The 21,828-nt window shown below is 40.0% G+C and overlaps 1 protein-coding gene across 1 annotated transcript in view; it reads right to left on the bottom strand.

Annotated features, from left to right (window-relative positions):
- SLC38A4 (solute carrier family 38 member 4) overlaps positions 1-10,194 on the bottom strand; it is a 69,816-nt gene extending 59,622 nt beyond the window's left edge. Inside the window, exon 1 of the mRNA XM_007179235.3 lies at positions 10,052-10,194. The gene's annotated coding sequence lies outside the window, so the exon portion shown is untranslated. The remainder of the gene's footprint in view (positions 1-10,051) is intronic.
- Positions 10,195-21,828: the final 11,634 nt, after the last annotated feature.

The raw sequence follows: 21,828 nt of genomic DNA, 5'->3' as shown, positions 1-21,828 counted from the left end.
TGGGACTGCCCCCCTTATCCCAAACCCAATCTACCTTGCTATTTATTTAAAGTATGGCTGTTCTATTTGTAATTGCATGCTATGCTCTAAACACATCCTTTTTAGGTCTGTAATTCAAATCAAAAAAGGGGTTTGTTTAGACATCATTGTAACCAATAAAAGTGCTAATGGTGATGCCCTTGATTTGACTGAAGCCATGCTTCAGTAAAACATCAACCTATTTGTAGGGAAGTATTAGAAAATCTAATAATTTGGTATTAAGTAGCTCAAACAACCAGTTAATTCATCAAAATTTTCACTTTTCTAAGGCTACAGGTTGTATTTGTAAATAGCTTCAAGGATAGATGATTCATCATGAGACTATTTTAATTACTCTTTGAATCTAGCATTTGTTCCCTTCTTTATAGAAATTCATCCATCACTTGATTATCTCTTACCAAAAATAAAATCTGTGCCAAGCCACACATATTTCTATTAGATCTAAGAAGGGAAGAATCATTCTGTTTCCATCTGTTTGTGTCCAGTCTCAGTGGGTGGGCAGTTAGAGACTCTCTCTTCCTGGTTGACAGGCATAGAAGGACTCTGTTCCTTCTTATGATAACAATTAGGCTTGAAAGATACTGAGAGGCCTAAACAATCAAGTTTTGTGGTCTTCATCTTCCACTCACACCATTATCCTATTAATTCTGTAAAGTCTGAAATCTCTTTTTTTTTTAAGTTCTCATTAGTAATAATCAGATTCATTATAGCCCTGCATTGTGCCAGGCACCTCACATGTATCAAATCAGTAATATCCCAACCTTTGGGGTATGTAGTATTATCTCCCCATTTTCCAAGTGAGGCAACTTATGCTCAGAAAGATTGAGTAATTTATCCAAAGACCAAAGCTGGTGAAGGGCTGGCTGAGCAGGACACACAACCCCAAGTCTAGAGCCCAGTTCCATGGCCATCGAGTACCGACTCTGTGTTGGACACTATTCCTAATAGGCCCCCCATCTTTAAGTCATGGAACTGTACTGGAGGGTTCAGAATGAGAGTTGGGGCGAATAGAGCAGGTGTCATGGAGGAAAAATGGTGAGGCTTCTGAGGGGGGGGCGGGTTCCAGGCAGGAGAAATGGGATCAGAAGTTTGGGCCCAGAAATATCAAAACAACTAGAGTCTACTTTAGCTCAAACGGAATGTTTGTGTACAGTCTGGCTGAGGTTGACCTTGACCGCCAGGTTAAGGAGTTTGAACTTTCTGGAATTCTGGTATAAAATGTAATATAAAGCATTGGATTTGGTTTCATTCTTCAAAGTATTGATACTGCTATAGTGTTACAAAATTGTTCGAAAGTGATTGTACAGCTAATGCTTGATTTCTGTCTACCTTGATACAATACATGAGGTATTTCTATTTTATTTATCTTTCAGAAAAGCTCTATTTCTTCTCTTTATAGAAAAAGTTCAAACAACAAACACACCTTCCTATCACACCTTAAAAAACAACTCCTGCAATGTTGAGACCCATAGTCTATGTATGGGCTTATATTTTATGTCACTGCTCCCCTAAGCCAATGACTGTCATCATTAGTCATATAAGTAAATAGCGTAAGAGAGGTAAACAAAACTCAATGGGCCTTTTGTTTAGTCTCCCCATTTACAGCGAAGTGTTGGCTCCTTCAAGATTACAGGGCTGAGTTATCTGCCCCACCACATGCTGTGGGACCATGTGGTCCAAGCACAGGAGATAGGACCCAGAAGAACAGCCTGTAAATCAACACAGGGTATCTAACATTTATACAAAATAAAATAAATCATAAAGACAGCACGATTATATTCCATTTTGAAAGATTCAGGAAAGTAGACTTGCCTGTCAAAGGACTCATAAGTTATTTTAGCTATGACGATCCTCTCTGTGTTTTAGGCTTGGAACCAGCATCCCGTATCTATTCTTCATCCTTAGGCACTGTTTCGGATAAGGAATATTTCTCTGGTAACAGAAATCATTAACATGCAGACTTAAGGCAGTGCCTTCAGGTAAACTTGGGTCTAGTCAGTGTTCCAGACTGATAGTTTGTGTAATTTTGTGAATTGTTATGTCTCAGACATTCCAAAATGTGAAATTCTAAAAACTTAAAGGAGTATGTACACTTTCGGATAGGAGTGGATATTTTGTTTTCTCCTCTGCTCGGGGGTATGGTGGTGTTGAAGGGTAGAGAGCTCTCTAATAGGTGCTGGCTGACAGAGGGGCCAAGCCTATCTCATCTACATACTATTCAGAAGTGATTCATTTCCCTTAGCCAGTTACAGCCACCAGCATCCAGTTTCCCCATGCTTGTGGGCATTCAGGTGAAGGATAACATCCTCTTTTAAAATCTGACTTAAGTCAGAGATGCTCCTCCCATCAGCAGGTGGGACGAAAGGCCAGAGTAGGGTAACACTGTTTGTCTCTGGACCCTTGACTGTTGCCCTGGGGCTAAAGATGCTGTTTTGATTCTTGGTGACCCCTGTCAAGCTGAAGGGCCATTTGCTGGCATTTCCAGCCATGCGTCTGTCCCTGAGTTATCAGCTATGTGGCAGGGAATTTCCTACTGCAGAGGTTTTGTTTTTGTTAGTTTCAAGAAATCTGAGTTGTCTAAACTGAAGGTAAAAATCACAAAATACATTATTATATGGGTGTGGAAATTTTAACAGGTGCTAGATTTTATACCTTATTGTCTGAACACATGCTTTCTCTGCCCTATTCCTTTCCTCCTTTCCACCCCTCCAGTGGCCTCCATTTTAAATGGAGATGTAGTTCATACGTCCTTTTGCCCTATCATACAAATGTCATTTTTAAGAGAAAAACAGTCAAATTTTGTCCTCATACTTTTCACTTTACCAAGTGCCTTCAGCACCTCTTTAATCCAACTGAAGTTCTAAATAAATATATCAATTGAGAGGAAAAAATATACCAGTAAATATAGTCAAGCAACTGGAATACTACTTGGCAGTTAAAAAGGACCCAACTACGGATACAACAACTTGAATGGATCTCAAGAACATTACACTGAATGAATGAAAAGAAAACAATCCCCAAAAGATCACATACACTATGATTCCATTTATGTAATATTCTCAAAATGATAAAAATATAAAGAAGGAAAATATCTAGTTTCCACTGGTAGAGAGAAAGAGGTATGGCTATAAAGGTTCTGTATCTCTGTGACATGGAAGCTCTGTATCTTGGTTGTGGTGGTAGTTGCATGAGTCTCTGCATGTGATAAAATGACACAGAAATTATATACACATACTGCACCAATGTCAATTTCCTGGTCTTGCTACTGAAGAAAATTATGTCTCATGTAACCATTGCAGGAAGCTGCGTGAAAGCTATATAGGGCCTCTCTGTGTTACCTTCGCAACTTCCTATGAACCTATAATTACTTTAAAATAAGTTTAAATATATACAAGTCAAGCAAAAGTGTGGACTCCTCTATACAGCACGTATAAATACAGTATAGCAAAACAATGCCCCCAAAGTGTCAGATCTTTTTTTAAAGATGTGCTGTCACTAAAGAATTGCTTCAAAGGCAAGAAGGAATAAAATCGTGCTGAAATGTTTTCTCGGGGCCATCACAGAGGCATCCGTTTCTTCAGTGCCCTCAACCATCTGACTGCTTTCCAGGCATCCACAAAGCGAGGCTGGAAACAAGAACCCCTGTAGTTCGATCTCACTAACAATCAAGGGCATTTTGGTCTTTTAGTTTACAGTAACATTCTGCATCCAGGTACCACATTCCTCTCTCCCATTTGGAAAAATTCCGGAAGATAAGACCATAGCGTGTAGCCCCATGTAGCACGCAGGAAACGTTTCTCAAAACAGAAAGTCACCTTAGCCTCTCTCTTTAACGAATGCCTCCCACTTCTCCCTCCAAGTCCGTCTCACTCGCCAGCCTGGTCTTTCTAGCGAAGCCGTCCGTAGCATAGGCGGGCAAACCTGTGAGCGGTGCAGCGGCCCCAGGCGGCGGCCTCCCGCGGTCCTCCCTGCGCGCCGCGACCCAGCTCGTGCTCCCCACGCCCCCGCAGGACGCGCGCGTCACCCGCGAGCCACCAGCCAGCCCCGAGGACTCTGCTGGGCACCCCGCACGCAGTGCCAGCACAGCAAACAGCCTGATCAGCTGTCGGCCAAAGTTGCCTCCTGGTGAATTGCATCTTTTTTCCTTTTCTCCTTTAACATTTTTATAGTACCGTGAGTGTGTGAGTGTACCCAGTGTTATAAAATCATGCCAAAACAAAGAGCGAAGTCCTTGTCCTGAGGAGCATGCGGTGTAAAAGGCGCGAATGACGCAAGGCAAAATGACAGGACAAACACTGGGTGGGGAGGAAAACGTAAGGTAGAATCAATAAGACTTCCAATGGACCAAGAACGGAAAGGCTGAGGCAGGGCTCCAACTCCTTTGCAGCACAAAACAGAAAAAAAGATTTGCAATAATAGCAATAGTAACGGTAACATTTTGGGGGGGGTTATTATGTGCCATGCAGTATCATCAAATTAATTCTATAAAGTAAGTACTTGTGATTATATCTAGCTGGAAAACCAGGGTTTCTTTTAACTGTTTAATTTAACAAACACCTCTAATGCTTACAAAGGGCCAAATATGCTTCTGAATGCTTTATACATATTAACTCATTTAGTTCTCATAAAATCCTTCTGAAATAAGAATGGTTTCACTCAATTTACAGATGAAGAGAATGAAGCAGTCAGGTTACGTGACTTGCTCAAGGTGGTTCAGATAGAAAGTGAGCGAGCCAGAATTTGAACCCAGGAAAAAGTCGGAAGGATGGAGCCAAGATCTGAATCCAGGAAGCCCAACTCCATGATGGCGCTGGGATTCATATCCACACGCCCTGACTCCCGAGCCTGCATGCTTAATTATGTGCAACAACGCACACTGAATAAATAATTTAATTTTAAAATATTTATATTGACTATTAACAATGAAGATTTACTTTGTAAAGACCTTTAACATGGCGATGAAATAGTGTTTAGTTGAACAATAAATATTGTTTAAAAAAAAGGTGGGGAGGAGGACAGGTTTTCCTCCTTCCTTCATTCAACAAACATGCATGAGTGTCTGTTTACCCCAGGCACTTATGTGAGGTACCAGGGTGACAGCCGTGACCGAAAGAGACAAATATGAGAGAAAACAAGGGAACCGGAAATGATGTTCATTTTAATGATGGATACACGCTAGATTTATCAGGAGCAATAGGTGCAAATAGCCAACAGGAAACAAGGGAACATTTCAATCTTATTATACAGGGAATGATATTATCTGGGCTGGACTGTCCTGCATGAGTATTATTTAGCCCTTTTTTCATTTCCTCCTTTCTGTTTCCTTCATTTTAGTTACGGCAGTTAGAGGAAAACACATTATCAAAGAACACTTAGTATAGACATTTGTTAACATTTCAAATAGTGCTTTGGGTGGCAGGAGGAGTAACATTAAAAATAAGAGCTTTCACATGTTGAACGTTTATTATATATTAGGCATTAGTCTAAGAATTTTACATGTGTTAACACATTTAATCCTCATAACAATCTCATGAGGCCGATACTATTATGATCCTGATTTTATAGATGAAGAGATTGAAGCTCAGAAAGATTAAGGAACTTGCCCAAGGACATAATGCTAAAAAGTGGAGGTTTTAATCTGTTAACTGAAGTTAGGTTTTGGATTATTTATAGGTTTCATTTACTCTTTGAATTCCCTTCCTAATGACAGTACGAGTGAGAGTACTTTCCAAGTGTGGAAATGGTGAAGTGGCATGCAGACCTCTGAGCCTGCAACGAAAAATTGGCATAAAAGATCCCTAAAGAAAGAAGAGACATTGGGAGTTAAGTTTTTCAAAGTCTGTTATCAAAAGCCAGAATCTGAACTAGCATAAACGTCTACTTTGCAGATAAGAGGGTGAAATTCGTTACCGTCTTCTCACCTCATTTTTTAAAAATACATTTTTACTTCCTGATTCTTCTCTAGCACACTAAAATAAAAAATAAAACCATTAAAAACTAAAATAAGGAGAGAACCCCCCCCCCACCCAAGCGACCTCCTAAGAAAAACATAGAAAAGCATTTGTTTGGAAGTCATTTTCATGATTGCGTAGATTGTACCTATGCTAAAATAAAACATCCCCTTGAATATAAGAAAAATAATTTGGTTTTCCCATACAGAGGACAACAAAGTCTGGTCTTTGCATTTGAGCTTAGGTTTTAAAACACTAACATTATAAAAAGTTAAACTATAGTTCTCTAATATAGGGCCATAATAAAACGATAAAATAATAAAATGTATTGCTGACTCCTGTATTCAGTTATTTTGCTACCTGTTAGCACGGTTCACTTCCGACATTCAAGGGGGGTGGGCAGAGCTATGGGACATTTGCAGAGAAACCATTCAAGGACCTCCAGACCACACCTCCCCCCCCACCCCCCTCGCCTCCTCCCAGCAATCTCCACTGAATTCTTAAATTCCCCAATGGCTCCTTCTTTCTCTGTTTACTCCAGTCTTTCTGTTGAGAATCCTCCTCTATTTCCTTCACTTGTTTGCCTGGCTGACTTTCATTTCTGCTTCAAAACCCAGCTCAGGCATCACCCAGTCTAGCAATGTTCTCTGACCCCTTTCCTAAGCCAGGTTCGGTGGCAGAGTGCTCAAATCTGATATTTTCCCCTGGCCCTTCACATGCTGTTAACACAACTGTTTATTTATTCTTTCCCCCACTAGACTAATTCCTTTATTCAACAAACATTTCTTGAGCACCTAGTATTTGCCCGGGACTGTGCTAGGTGTTAGGGAGACAAGGATAAAAGAAACTCCCTAATATACTTCCTGGGGGATAATGATACTCAATGGTTGTTTGTGGAATGAATGAATAGAATTAGGTCATTACAAACAGAGTGGAAGGAAGACCAGAAAATTAGCAGGCACGTGAAAGTGATTTGGTTTTTGCATTCTCCCACCTCTCACAGTCTGCTCTGTTGTGTACCACCTCTCTGAGCTTCTCGTTGCTTTAAGCTTTTGCTCTCCTAGTAGTCTTTATCTTACTTCTGCCTTTATTGGAAGCAGGAGCTTTTAGCTCAAAAGTTCACAAGGTAACCATAGTTATATTATGCATTTCTCAAATGTCACTTATAAAACAATCCAATCCTGGGGCTGGCAAAGATTAATTCTTAAGGTACATGGTCATGCTTTTGGCTTTCTTAGGATAGGATTAGTCTCTAATATACTAAGAAGTCAGTTTTGGGCCCCTAGATGTCACCTGTCCAGTTCTGACCATGATAAAGTGCAAAGTGAAAGAAAATTGTTCTTTACACTTAAGAATAATGTCCAAATAGAACTTCCAGAGATGTTCTATGTTCCTTCCCCACACCGTGTATCTCCATTTCTTAAACTATAAAATGGGTAGAATAATAGAATCTATCTCATAAGGTTGTTATGAGGGTCAAATGTTAACATAAAAGAAGCACTTAGTAACATATAAAGAATATAATAATTGATAGCTATGTGTGAGCCATTATTATCATGAATCTAGTAGAGACTATCCTTCTTGGAGCACCTAGTACTGCATACTCTGGCAGAAGAGCTCGCCTCCTATCCCCGCCGCAGGCTTGAAAGTTTTTTATCCCTTTACCCCAGTCTTCCTGCTTTTTAAAGTTTTGTGATAAAATCAGACCAATAGAAGCTTTCTGTCTCTGAACACATATGGTAACCTGTAATTTGGGGAGATCAGATATTCTCTTCAGTCTCTGTTCTTACAACTTTTTACCCAGAACACAGATTTTCTGTAGATTCATTTGTTAGAATCTTAGTGACTATACCACACACACACACATGCACACACACATGCACACACACACACACGCACACACACACACACAGATTTCTTGTGTTCCATATGAGAGAGTCCACCAATCTCACCCAATCCTTAGAGACTTATTTGCAGTGGGGACAAAAAAAAATACCCCTGGGCTAATTTACACCTCCTCCCCCCAAAAGATAAGGTCTACAAAAAGTTATAACCAAAGTTGAAACAAACCCAAGCTACCAGGCCCTGGAAATTGTGATCTGGATGAAGGATGCTCTCTTTACAACATAAGACAATTTAGTCATAATGATTATGTCTGCACTGCCGGGAAGCAGATAAAGATGAATATAGGAAGCCAGGAAACTGGGAAACAGACCATTCCTGGTGAAAGGCTGGTCACTCCCTCCTTTCATTAAGGGTGACAAGGTGCACCACTACACAACGGATAACAAAGCAAGCAGATCCAGCAGCTTGGGGGATGGGGCACTTGACCAGGAGGCCGCTGAGGTAAGTGCCTGGCCAGGTCTGCTTACACCTCCAGGGCAGAGGCTACCCCTTCGCTTCGCTTCTCTTCTCGGGGTCTCAGATCCCTCTTAGACAGGTAGAGATACACCTTTTGCATTGAGAGATACACATCAAGAGCCAACCCGTCCTCCTCCGGTGAAACCAGACCCAGGTATTTAAAGGCTCTGCGGAGGACTGCAGGTGGGGATCTCCAGGTCATCGCCAAGTATCTCAAGGCCCCCAGATCTTGCCCCCTCACTCCCCCGTACATGCCCCTGCACACCAGGGACCCAGTCTCCCTGGCTCTGGTTCCCCGGCTTAGTTCACCCCGTTCCTCTAACCAAGTCAACCGCGGTGCGCACCTCCTGGGCTGGTCCCGGGGCACATGAAAGGGGACACTCTCCCCCTCTCCCTGCTGGATCACTGAGGGGAGCTGAGGGGCGCGCGAGTTCCCCCCCTCCGCACCTCCACCCCCAGCCCGCGCCCACCAGGGCGCACGCCCACCTGTGCGAAGAGCCCCTACCTGCACCGCGCCCTGAGCCAGGGCTGATCCCCGCGCTCACCTCTCTCCTCTCCCGGACTCGGAGGTGCTCCCAGCTCACCCTCCCAGGGGGCTCCCTGCGTCCCCGCTCCCGTCTCCATCCTCTCTTCCTTTCATTCATTCTCTCCTCTTTTCTCCATTTTCCCTCCTACTCCTACCCCTCTCAGGGTCTGGACCCTTATCGTTCTCTCCTTCTCCCCTCCTCCCCGACGTCCTCTCTGCGTTCCCTCCGCTCCACTCGTCTTTCCTGCCCGCACTTTCTGCGGCGCCCCTTCCTTCTTTCCAGCGCCCCCCCCCCCAGGCTTCTCAGTCCGACGGCGCGCGATGCCTCCCTCGGAACCGCGGGCTCAGTCTTGGGACCCGCTCACTGCCCGCAGCCAAGGCCCCCAGACCCAGCGCTCCTCTCGCCTTCCTCCTCCCCTGAAGGAGCCTCCCCGGGGGTCCCCGGGCCGGAGCCCCCGACCTAGGGAACCGTGCTGGCCTCCTGGGCGGCCCAGCTGTCAGCGACGATGGGTCTATTTTAGGTTCTGCACCCAGTGTCCCCGCCCTGAGGACGCGGGCACGGGTCCCGCGACTCGGGTAACACCTTGCCAGCGCGATCCCGAGCTGACGCAGAGCCAGCTCCCGCAGCGGGGCTCGGGGCCCCTGGCCAGGCAAGCCGGGCCACGGTGGTGGATGGCGGTCTCAGTACAAGCATCTCGAGATCCAAGCGCCCAGGGAATCCCGGGCCCGGGGGCGTGGGCGCCCCAGCGCAAGGCACCCCTTGCCCGCCCCCCAGGACCAGGCAGCCTTGGCAGTCACCTGTCCTGGAAAAGGGAGTCACAGGAGCTCCCCCAGCCTCTATCCTTTCCCTCTGCTTGCCCCGGCTTACTTAATTTCTAGTCAATCCGGTCATTAGCCTGCAGTAATGCACCCAAAGGGGATCCTTTGGAAAAATGATAAGGATTTGGGGCCATCAACAAGATATGAGGGGCCACAGCGCCGGACCAGAGCCCCAGACGGTTGAGAGACCGAGCTGCACACGTGTGCGTGTCCCCATGCGCACAGGCGCGCGCGCGCGCGCACACACACACACACACACACACACACACACGCATTCCGGCTGGGATACCAGCCACAAGTTTGCACACTGACAAGTCTTTTAAGTCTAACGGAAAATATAAACAGCTTCACTCACCCCACTTTTTCTTCCCTCTCCCGATTGGGATCCAGGGGAAAAGGGTGGATTGAGAGACCCTTCTTTCTTTTCTTTTCGCCTTTCTAAAGAGTGGAAATTTCCATCATGTGATAGGGGGCAGCATCCCCAGTGTCGCGTTTCCTGTGGACCCTCCCTTCCAGCGCAGCCACCAATCGTCAGGCGGCAACCTGAGATGTCAACAGAAGCATCCTCCCAGGTGGGGCTGAGCTGTCCAGCTGTCCCTCAAGAGTGAAGCCTGGGCCCTGCCAGCCCCTGCTCCAGCTTTCTTGGGTTCACGATAACAGAGAAGGTCTTGGTGTGAGTTGAGCTTTTCTGTGGGCTTTTTTTTTTTTTTTTAACGATTAAGTTTCTTCATTAGTCAAGGTTGCATTTATTGGATCTGTCCTATACGCAGAAATACCTGTCAGTGCTCACTTTGAAGTCTGTAGAAGAGTCTTTCTTTCAATAGGTGGCTCTAAACTTCCTCCAGGTTTGGGGATGTCAAGCCTGAACTTGACATAAAGGAAAAAAAAAACATTTGGGGAAGGAGTACAATCGGAAAACCTGTCATTCACAGTAAAAATCACTTAATGCAAGAGCAGAGCAGAGGATAGCTTGCTAGCACTTAACCATGGCTAGGGGTCTTTTGTGGTCATTTTTTTCCTGGGATTCCACTGTAAGCATAATCCTCAGTATATATGAAGAAAGAATTAGGATATAATAAATAGCACTATGATTTCAGTTCTGCTTATTATTAAGGCACCACTTACCATTTTAAGGAAAACTGTTTATATTTTAAAAATTTACAAGCAGCTCAATATCAAAAAAACAAACAACCCAATCCAAAAACGGGCAGAAGACCTAAATAGACATTTCTCCAAAGAAGATATACAGACAGCCAACAAACACATGAAAGAATGCTCAACATCACTATTCATTAGAGAAATGAAAATCAAAACTACAATGAGGTATCACCTCACACCGGTCAGAATGGCCATCATCAAAAAATCTACAAACAATAAATGCTGGAGAGGGTGTGGAGAAAAGGGAACCCTCTTGCACTCTTGGTGGGAATGTAAATTGATACAGCCACTATGGAGAACAGTATGGAGGGTCCTTAAAAAACTGAAAATAGAACTACCATATGACCCAGCAGTCCCACTACTGGGCATATACCCTGAGAAAAACATAATTCAAAAAGAGACATGTACCACAATGTCCATTGCAGCTCTATTTACAATAGGCAGGACATGGAAGCAACGTTAAGTGTCGTCCATCAACAGATGAATGGATAAAGAAGATGTGGCACATATATACAATGGAATATCACTCAGCCATAAAAAGAAACGAAATTGAGTTATTTGTACTGAGGTGGATGGACCTAGAGTCTGTCATACAGAGTGAAGAAGTCAGAAAGAGAAAAACAAATACCATATGCTAACACATATATATGGAAGCTAAAAAAAAAAAAAAAAAAGGTTATGAAGAACCTAGGGCCAGGACAGGAATAAAGACGCAGATGTAGAGAATGGACTTGAGGACACGGGGAGGGGGAAGGGTAAGCTGGCACGAAGTGAGAGAGTGGCATGGACATATATACACTACCAAATGTCAAATAGATAGCGAGTGGGAAGCAGCCGCATAGCACAGGGAGATCAGCTCGGTGCTTTGTGACCACCTAGAGGGATGAGATAGGGAAGGTGGGAGGGAGATGCAAGAGGGAGTAGATATGGGATATATGTATATGTATAACTGATTCACTATGTTATAAAGCAGAAACTAACACACCATTGTAAAGCAATTATACTCCAATAAAGATGTTAAAAAATTTTTTCTGACATTAACCAAAAGTTTTGTTTCCAAAAAGCCCATGTAACAAATATGTTCACCATCCCGTTTATTTACTACTCATTTGTCATTCTTTAAGGGAAAAAAGTTCTCTTATGGAGACCCAATCCCCACAGTTTAACAAACTCATCAGGCAGCACAAATTACTTTCTAACTTCTCACATATGCAATTTAACTTTATTCGGAATGGTAAGGCTCACTGTTCAGACCATGAATATCTAGAACCATCTCATTTTACAGTTCCCATTAACTAATACATCAGCAGCACCTTAGCACTTAAGAAACAAGACAAGAACAACAAGAACAAAAATCTGTCTGTTTAATGCAGTTGTATATTAGTCAGGAATATTAAAAACTCCATTAACACACATGCACACATATCAAATTGTACTAAATCATCCAACAATGCAAATCCAGTAGAAGGATGATATGATGAATACCTTCACTGGAGTTATCATTTTGAAACCTAAAAACAAATACACTAATTATTTAAACAGAGTATTGAAGAAATATTTTTTTATGAAAGCTGATTATCCCCTGCCTAACCAAATATGGTAAACCTCTTTAGTTTGTCATAAGAGGTTTCCATTTTATGAAATTAGAATACATCAGAATAATTTAGAGGTCCCTTCAAACTTGTTGAAACTAGATTATCACACTTTTCCATTGATTCTTATTTAATAAGTATAAGCATCTGTTATAAAACTACTAAATTGTCAAAATTGGTAAGATTGGGAGGGGATTAATGGGAGATCACGATAGATATATATTTCTCTCTACTTAAACTGAGATTTAGTAAAAGCAAAATCCAAAATTCTAAAACAAAAAGGCATTCCAGAGAAAATACAAATAAAGATGGGATCAATGCAATCCTAAAATAGATACTAGTTCACTGTGCAGCTACTCAACTTTTTAATGAATTGCTTATTTATTTAGTCAGTTCTTGGTGTCCATATCTTAGCTAGTACAGAAAAGCTCAGAAGCAGTGGTTCATTGCCTAATTTACTAGAGAACTATAAGTTGTTCATCTACATATGTGCTACTTATTTTAATCATGTGTGGATTGAAATAAAATGAGCTGCATTCATCTACAAAGCAACAAAGTGCTGAGCAAAATTCAAATTTGTCATCTTTTGTATATCCTTAGAGTTTTAGGAGAGCTCCAAGCAATGTCCAGGTGGTATGAGATAACTGGCAAGCCACTGTCTTCCGTGATACAATCAAAAACTTGAGCCTTTGATGACTACGCTGGATCTACCCAACAATCCTCAAGGGTTTCTTTAAAACTTGTGTTTGAAAGAATGTGAAGCAACCCAAACCAGCAACATGAATATCCCTGCAAAACCGCACTGTGAAACATATTTTGATTTACCATCAGATCATTTGCTGGCTCTGGAGCAGAAAACTTGAGTCCTGACTTCAGAGCTACCACATCCCAACTGTGTGGCCTTCGCCAATGCACTTAAGTTCTAAGTGACTCAGTTTCTCCATGAGAAAAATGTAGAACATTCCTTAATACATTGTTTTCCTTACTTATTTTCAGACAGTGCTACAAACTCAAATAGTGCTGAAGGAAAATAAAATGTTTGCAACTGAGAAAAAAGGGTGACAGAAGAGTTAGAATTTCTACCATTTTGACAAAGCTGAATTGATTGAAGCTTTCCACTCTAAAATTATATTAACACACTGGTCCTAGGAATGATTATTGGTTTTGTTCTATATGCTTCTGCTTTAAGTTTCTATTAAAAATATTCCCAAAATATATTCCTTTGAACTAAAACTAATACTTGAAAACAGAGTTCCATGCTGCTATAAGTTTAGAAAATATTGTGTTAAAAATTATTGTGGGATTCCTCTGGGGTTTGAATCAGTCTCTTGAAGGTGGATGGAGCATGTAGTATCTCTCTATCACCATGAACCCTTTTTGGAGAAACATTTCTAAGGTTTAATCATCCAGAGAACAGTCATTACTAAATTTTATTATAAATAAATGTCTTAGGAAGGAAATAAAACACAATTATTATCCTGACATCATACGTATGAAGTTCCTTGATTTATTGATTTATTGATTTATTGTGAAGTTTGTTGCAGTGACTTTAAGACATTTTTGTTTAAATTCTTTCTTTGATAGTAGATTTTTAACATGGATTATTTTTTCAATGAATAATTATTGCAATTAGTAAAATGACTTGAGGTTACAGAACACCTTAACATATATTATGCCACTTGGTACTAAAATAAACTCACCATGTAGATATTATTTTCTCCATTTCATGGGAGAGGAAAATGAGATTCAGAGATGTTAGGTGACTTCTCTAAAGACACAGAGCCGATAAATGACAGACTGGAGCATGAACCAGGTCTTCTGGCTTCAAATTCAATGTTTGACCTTCCACAGCTCACTTCCCTTTTTTCTAAGCATTTTCTTTACTGAAACTGATTACTGTTTTTCTTCCTACAAGGTCACCAGCCGTGAATGGCATGCTTAGCCATAAAATAATGATTTTTAAAATAATTATAATACTATAAAAGTAATTATCTTTTTATTATAATTACAAGAGCCTCTACAAACTTCTAATGTCAGTATCATGGTTTTCTTTTCTATGAATTTGAATTTGATTTATGTGAGAAACCAAGTCATACCATGAATTATGCTTATGATTGAGTTTCTTTAGTATTATCTTCTCTAAATGGACTACTATCTCTTACTGGCACTAGGAAAAAGATGCTTGATCACTCACTGTCTCAGTTTCACACATGATGAAACAACTAGATACTGGATCTCAAAACAAAAAGCATTATCAAACTAGATCTGGGATCTTAGAAGATCCAACTCTAGCGTCCAAGATTGGGATGTCAGGTTCCAGACTCTGAAGTCCCATCCAGGAGGTGAAAAGGGGAGAAGAACCCATGTCCCATTGGGAAATAGCTCAGAGGAGAGTGGGCATCCTGTGGTCAATATTCAATACCAGCCCCAGGGAGGTCAGCTTTTGTCTCTCTGTTCTGGAAAGAGCACTGCTTACAGAGAGCTGGTCAGTCAGATCCACCTTGCTTTTCCAGCCTGATGCTCACGACATCTCACTGACAGTCAATTACATCCCTCCGTACAACCCCTATTCTAAATCACTCACTGCCTCCCATCTCTCGATGCCGAAGTCTTCCATGCCTTAGAGCTTTTGAACACACGGTCCCCTCTTCCTGGAAGCCCTTGCTACCAGCTCTGCCTGTCAATTTCACTTTTTACTAGTCTTTCAAGCCCCAGCTCACATGTCATCTCAAGTGAATGAAACTCTGTCCAACTCATCCAGCTATTTATTTTTTCTTGGTAGGCTGGGGACATGGAGTAGTGGGGAAGTTTGAAGAGGGGTGGAAAAAAAGGACTAGCATGTTTTGGACATGGAATTTAGTATTTACAACCATCCTGTGAGGTCGGTGTTTTTACCTTCGCTTTTCAGATGAGAAAACAGAGAGTGAATGAGTTGAGGGGCTTGCCAAAGGTAGAATCAGAATTAGGACTCAGCTGTACATGATTCCAAAGCTCTCGCCATTCTGTCCCATCATTAGACTTGTCCTCATTTGGGCTCCAGAAGCACATCATAACACACTAGTCTGGCCCCCACTAGACTTCAAACTCCTGAGCAGCCAGTCTCTGTGTCATTCTCATCAGTGTTCCTGGTATTTCCCATAGCATAACTCCATAGTTGTTTATTGAATGAGTGAATGAACAAATGAAGAATACCCCTATGATTTACATATTGTAACAAACACTATCTATGCCTGAGCTAGTTGTTAAATAAAGTTATTTGTGATTTATCCCTAATGATGTTTTCCATCTTCTATTTTTCCTCTGAAGTTAAGAGGTACCATAATTAGGAGACCAATTATAATTTTGGTGCCCAGAGAAACAATCACTGATTGAGTCTGCCAGGCTACCAGCTACGCTGACATGGTTTGCACAACTGGTGTTTGAACAGAGACTGACGTTGATTTGACACTGGCAGGTAACGCAATAGCCTGGCAGCTTTCAGAAAATATCAAATTACTCTAAAAGCAAATTTTCCCCTTTGTGACATTCCTCTGAGAGCTAGAAACTCATTCATGTCAAACTTAACTTCATATTTCCTTTATTTGGAAAAATAAAATGAAACACCTTATCACCAAAAACCAGACATGTTTAATGAGAATGACCACATTTAAAATAAATATTATATATATATGTTTCCCAAATAAATAAGAGATAGAACATGTAAAGTTAAACACTTGGTTTCTGATTTCTGGAATCAGACTCCCTGGGTTTGAATTCCAACTCTGATATTTACTAGCTGAAAACTAGTTATTAGTTATATAATAATTAGGTAAATTGTTAACCTGTCTATGCTGCAGTTTCCTTATCTGTAATTTGAGGATAACAGTTGTACCCATTCTAGAGTTGTTTTAAAATTTAAGTAAATTTCTTGATGCAGTTAAACCATCATTTTTCAAATGGAAAATACTGATTATAGTTATATCATCTGTTACTGAAAAGTTCTTATAATTACCCTAAAACTTTATTCTATTCTTGTGGGCCTGTTTCCTCATTCTTAGTACAAGAGGGCAGATTATTTGATCCTTGTGACCTGTGCGATCTTAACATTCTACAATTGCACAGCTTCCGGGGATTTACTTTTATTCCCTTTTTTCCACAACAAAACCCCAGTTTCCTAAAATTCACTTTTTGAAGAGATGGAGAACAGGAAATTATTAACCTATTACTTAATTTTCACAAGACTAAATCTAAAATTAAACAAAACTTGCACTTTAACTTTGAAACGATGAAAACATTTAAATTCTAGTCTTCAAATATAAGAGCTAGATGGTGTGAAAGAGGTCAGAATTGTGTGCTTATGTCTCCATTGCCCTGTTCCAACGCTGCAGTAGGTTTCATTCTTTCTCATTGTATAATAGTTTGTTTGCATGTTTCCCCTTGAGACTGTAAGTTCTGTAGATGTGATATCAAAACATATTTTCTGAATAAATAAATAAATGGATAGATGGGTCAAACAATTGATGCTTCTCTGTTTTTCAGGAGTTGAAAAACTGAGTAATAATTTTCTTAAAGATAAGGATGGAATGTTATCAAAAAAAACATTTCAGATTCAAATACCACTGTGAAGATGATTTTCAAACTCACTGGTTTTACATTTTTATTCATTTATTTATGTTTAACAACTTTATTGGAGTATAATTGCTCTACATTGTTGGATTAGTTGCTGCTATATAACAAAGTGAATCAGCTATACATATATATATAACCCCATATGCTCTCCTTCTTGCATCTTCCTCCCCCTCCGTATCCCACCCCTCTAGGTGGTCACAAAGCACCGAGATGATCTCCCTGTGCTATGTGGCTGCTTCCCACTAGCTATCTATTTTACATTTGGTACTATATATATGTACATGCCACTCTCTCACTTCGTCTCAGCTTATCCTTCCCCCCTCCATGTCCTCAAGTCCATTCTCTATGTTTACGTCTTTATTCCTGTCCTGCCCCTAGATTCTTCATAACCATTTTTTTCTATATTCCATATACATGTGTTAGCATACAGTATTTGTTTTTCTCTTTCTCACTTACTTCACTCTGTATGACAGACTCTAGGTCCATCCACCTCAATACAAATAACTCAATTTCGTTTCTCTTTATGACTAATATTCCATTGTATATATGTGCCACATCTTCTTTATCCATTCATCTGTCGATGGACACTCAGGTTCCTTCCATGTCCTGGCTATTGTAAATAGTGCTGTAATGAACATTGTGGTACATGACTCTTTTTCAATTATGGTTTTCTTAGGGTATATGCCCAGTAGTGGGATTGCTGGGTTTTATGGTAGTTCTATTTTTAGTTTTTTAAGGACCCTCCATACTGTTCTCCATAGTGGCTATATCAATTTCCCACCAACAGTGCAAGAGGGTTCCCTTTTCTCCACACCCTCTCCAGCATTTATTGTTTCTAGATTTTTTGATGATGGCCATTCTGACCGGTGTGAGATTATATCTCACTGTAGTTTTGATTTGCATTTCTCTAATGATTAGTGATGTTGAGCATCCTTACATGGGTTTTTGGCAATCTGTATATCTTCTTTGGAGAAATGTCTGTTTAGGTCTTCTGCCCATTTTTGGATTGGGTTGTTTGTTTTTTTGATTTTGAGCTGCATGAGCTGCTTGTAAATTTTGGAGATTAATCCTTTGTCAGTTACTACATTTGCAAATATTTTCTCACATTCTGAGGGTTGTCTTTTCACCTTGTTTATGGTTTCCTTTGCTGTGCAAAAGCTTTTAAGTTTCATTAGGTCACATTTGTTCATTTGTGTTTTTATTTCCGTTTCTCTAGGAGGTGGGTCAAAAAGGATCTTGCTGTGATTTATGTCATAGAGTGTTCTGCCTATGTTTTCCTCTAAGAGTTTGATAGTGTCTGACCTTACATTTAGGTGTTTAAGCCATTTTGAGTTTATTTTTGTGGATGGTGTTAGGGAGTGTTCTAATTTCATTCTTTTACAGGTAGCTGTCCAGTTTTCCCAGCACTACTTATTGAAGACACTGTCTTTTCACCATTGTATATTCTTGCCTCCTTTATCAAAGATAACGTGGCCATATGTGCGAGGGTTTATCTCTAGGCTGTCTATCCTGTTCCATTGATCTATATTTCTGTTTTTGTGCCAGTACCATACTGTCTTGATTACTGTAGCTTTGTAGTATAGTCTGAAGTCCAGGAGCCTCATTCCTCCAGCTCCGTTTTTCTTTCTCAAGATTGCTTTGGCTATTCGGGGTCTTTTGTGTTTCCATACAAATTGTGAAATTTTTTCTTCTAGTTCTGTGAAAAATGCTATTGGTAGTTTGATAGGGATTGCATTGAATCTGTGGATTGCTTTGGGTAGTGTAGTCATTTTCACAATGTTGATTCTTCCAATCCAAAAACATGGGTATATCTCTCCATCTGTTTGTATCATCTTTAATTTCTTTCATCAGTGTCTTATAGTTTTCTTCATACAGTTCTTTTGTCTCCTTAGGTAGGTTTATTCCTAGGTATTTTATTCTTTTTTTGCAATGGTCAATGGGAGTGTTTCTGTGATGTCTCTTTCAGATTTTTCATCATTAGTGTATAGGAATGCAAGAGATTTCTGTGCATTAATTTTGTATCCTGCTACTTTACCAAATTCATTGATTTACTCTAGTAGTTTTCTGGTAGCATTTTTAGGATTCTCTTTGTATAGTATTATGTCATCTGCAAACAATGACAGTTTTACTTCTTCTTTTCCGATTTGGCTTCCTTTTATTACTTTTTCTTCTCTGATTGCTGTGGCTAAAACTTCCAAAACCATGTTGAATAATAGTGGTGAGAGTGGGCAACCTTGTCTTGTTCCTGATCTTCTTGGAAATGGTTTCAGTTTTTCACCGTTGAGAATGATGTTGGCTGTGGGTTTGTCATATATGGTCTTTATGATGTTGAGGTAAGTTTTCTCTATGCCTACTTCCTGGAGAGTTTTTTTCGTAAATGGGTGTTGAATTTTGTTGAAAGTTTTTTCTGCATCTATTGAGATTACCGTATGGTTTTTATCCTTCAATTTGTTAATATGGTGTAGCACGTTCATTGATTTGCATATATTGAAATATCCTTGCATTCCTGGGATAAACCTCACTTCATCATGGTGTATGATCCTTTTAATGTGCTGTTGGATTCTGTTTGCTAGTATTTGGTTGAGGATTTTTGCATCTATGTTCATCAGTGACATTGGCCTGTAGTTTTTTTTTTTTGTAACATCTTTGTCTGCTTTTGGTTTCAGGGTGATGGTGGTCTCATAGAATGAGTTTTGGAGTGTTCATCCTCTGCTATATTTTGGAAGAGTTTGAGAAGGATAGCTGTTTGCTCTTCTCTAAATGTTTGATAGAATTTGTCTGTGAAGCCATCTGGTCATGGGCTTTTTTTTGTTGAAAGATTTTTAATCACACTTTCAATTTTAGTGCTTGTGATTGTTCTGTTTATATTTTCTATTTCTTCCTGGTTCAGTCTCAGAAGGTTGTGCTTTTCTAAGAATTTGTCCATTTCTTCTAGGTTGTCCATTTTATTAGCACACAGTTGCTTGTAGTAATCTCTCATGATCCTTTGTATTTCTTCAGTGTCAGTTGTTGCTTTTTTTTCATTTCTAATTCTGTTGATTGAGTCTTCTCCCTTTTTTTCTTGATGAGTCTGGCTAATGGTTTATCAATTTTGTTTATCTTCTCAAAGAACCAGCTTTTAGTTTTATTGATCTTTGCTATCGTTTCCTTCATTTCTTTTTCATTTATTTCTTATCTGATGTTTATGATTTCTTTCCTTCTGCTCACTTTGGGGTTTTTTTGTTTTTCCTTCTCTAATTGCCTTAGGTATAAAGTTAGGTTATTTATTGAGATGTTTCTTGTTTTTTGAGGTAGGATAGTATTGGTATAAACTTCCCTCTTAGAACTGCTTTTGCTGCATCCTATAGGTTTTGGTTCATAGTGTTTTCATTGTCATTTGTTTCTAGGTATTTTTTGATTTCCTCTTTGATTACTTCAGTGATCGCTTGGTCATTTGGTAGTGTATTGTCTAGCCTCCATGTGTTTGTATTTCGTACAGATTTTTTTTCCTGTAATTGATATCTAGTCTCATAGCATTGTGGTCAGAAAAGATACTTGATATGATTTCAATTTTCTTAAATTTACCAGTGCTTGATTTGTGACCCAAGATATGATCTATCCTGGAGAATGTTCCATGAACACTTGAGAAGAAAGTGTATTCTGTTGTTTTTGGATGGAATGTCCTATAAATATCAATTAAGTCCATCTTGTTTAATGTATCATTTAAAGCTTGTGTTTCCTTATTTATTTTCATTTTGGATGATCAGTCTATTGGAGAAAATGGGGTGTTAAAGTTCCCTATTATTATTGTGTTACTCTCGATTTCCCCTTTTATGGCTGTTAGCATTTGTCTTATGTGCTGAGGTGCTCCTAGGTTGGGTGCATAAATATTTACAATTGTTATATATTCTTCTTGGACTGATCCCTTGATCATTATGTAGTGTCCTTCTTTGTCTCTTGTAATAGTCTTTATTTTAAAGTCCATTTTTTCTGATATGAGCATTGTTACTCCAGCTTTCTTTTGATATCATTTGCATGGGATATCTTTTTCCATCCCTTCATTTTCAATCTGTATGTGTCCCTAGGTCTGAAGTGGGTCTCTTGTAGACAGCATATATATGGGTCTTGTTTTTGTGTCCATTTAGCCAGTCTATGTCTTTTGGTTGGTGCATTTAATCCATTTACATTTAAGGTAATTATCGATATGTGTGTTCCTATTACCGTTTTCTTAATTGTTTTGGGTTTGCTTTTGTAGGTCTTTTCCTCCTCTTGTGTTTCTTGCCTAGAGAAGTTCCTTTAGCATTTGTTGTAGAGCTGGTTTGGTGGTGCTGAATGCTCTTAGCTTTTGCTTGTCTGTGAAGGTTTTAATTTCTCCATCAAATCTGAATGAGATCCTTGCTGGGCAGAGTAATCTTGGTTGTAGGTTTTTCCCTTTCGTCACTTTAAATATGTCCTGCCACTCCCCTTCTGGGTGCAAAGTTTCTGCTGAAAGATCAGCTGTTAAACTTATGGGGATTCCCTTGTATGTTATTTGTTGCTTTTCCATTGCTGCTTTTAATATTTTTTCTTGTATTTAACTTTTGATTGTTTGATTAATATGTGTCTTGGCGTGTTTCTCCTTGGGTTTATCCTGTATGGACTCTCTGCACTTCCTGGACTTGATTAACTATTTCCTTTTCCATATTAGGGAATTTTTCAACTTTAATCTCTTCAAATATTTTCTCAATCCCCTTCTTTGTCTCTTCTTCTTCTGGGACCCCTATAATTCAAATGTTGGTGTATTTAATGTTGTCCA

The sequence above is a fragment of the Balaenoptera acutorostrata genome, chromosome 11 (assembly GCF_949987535.1).
Source record: "Balaenoptera acutorostrata chromosome 11, mBalAcu1.1, whole genome shotgun sequence".
NCBI classification, from domain to species: domain Eukaryota; kingdom Metazoa; phylum Chordata; class Mammalia; order Artiodactyla; family Balaenopteridae; genus Balaenoptera; species Balaenoptera acutorostrata.
Note: the sequence above shows the minus strand (reverse complement) of the source record. Positions and strands in the feature narration are given on the sequence as shown.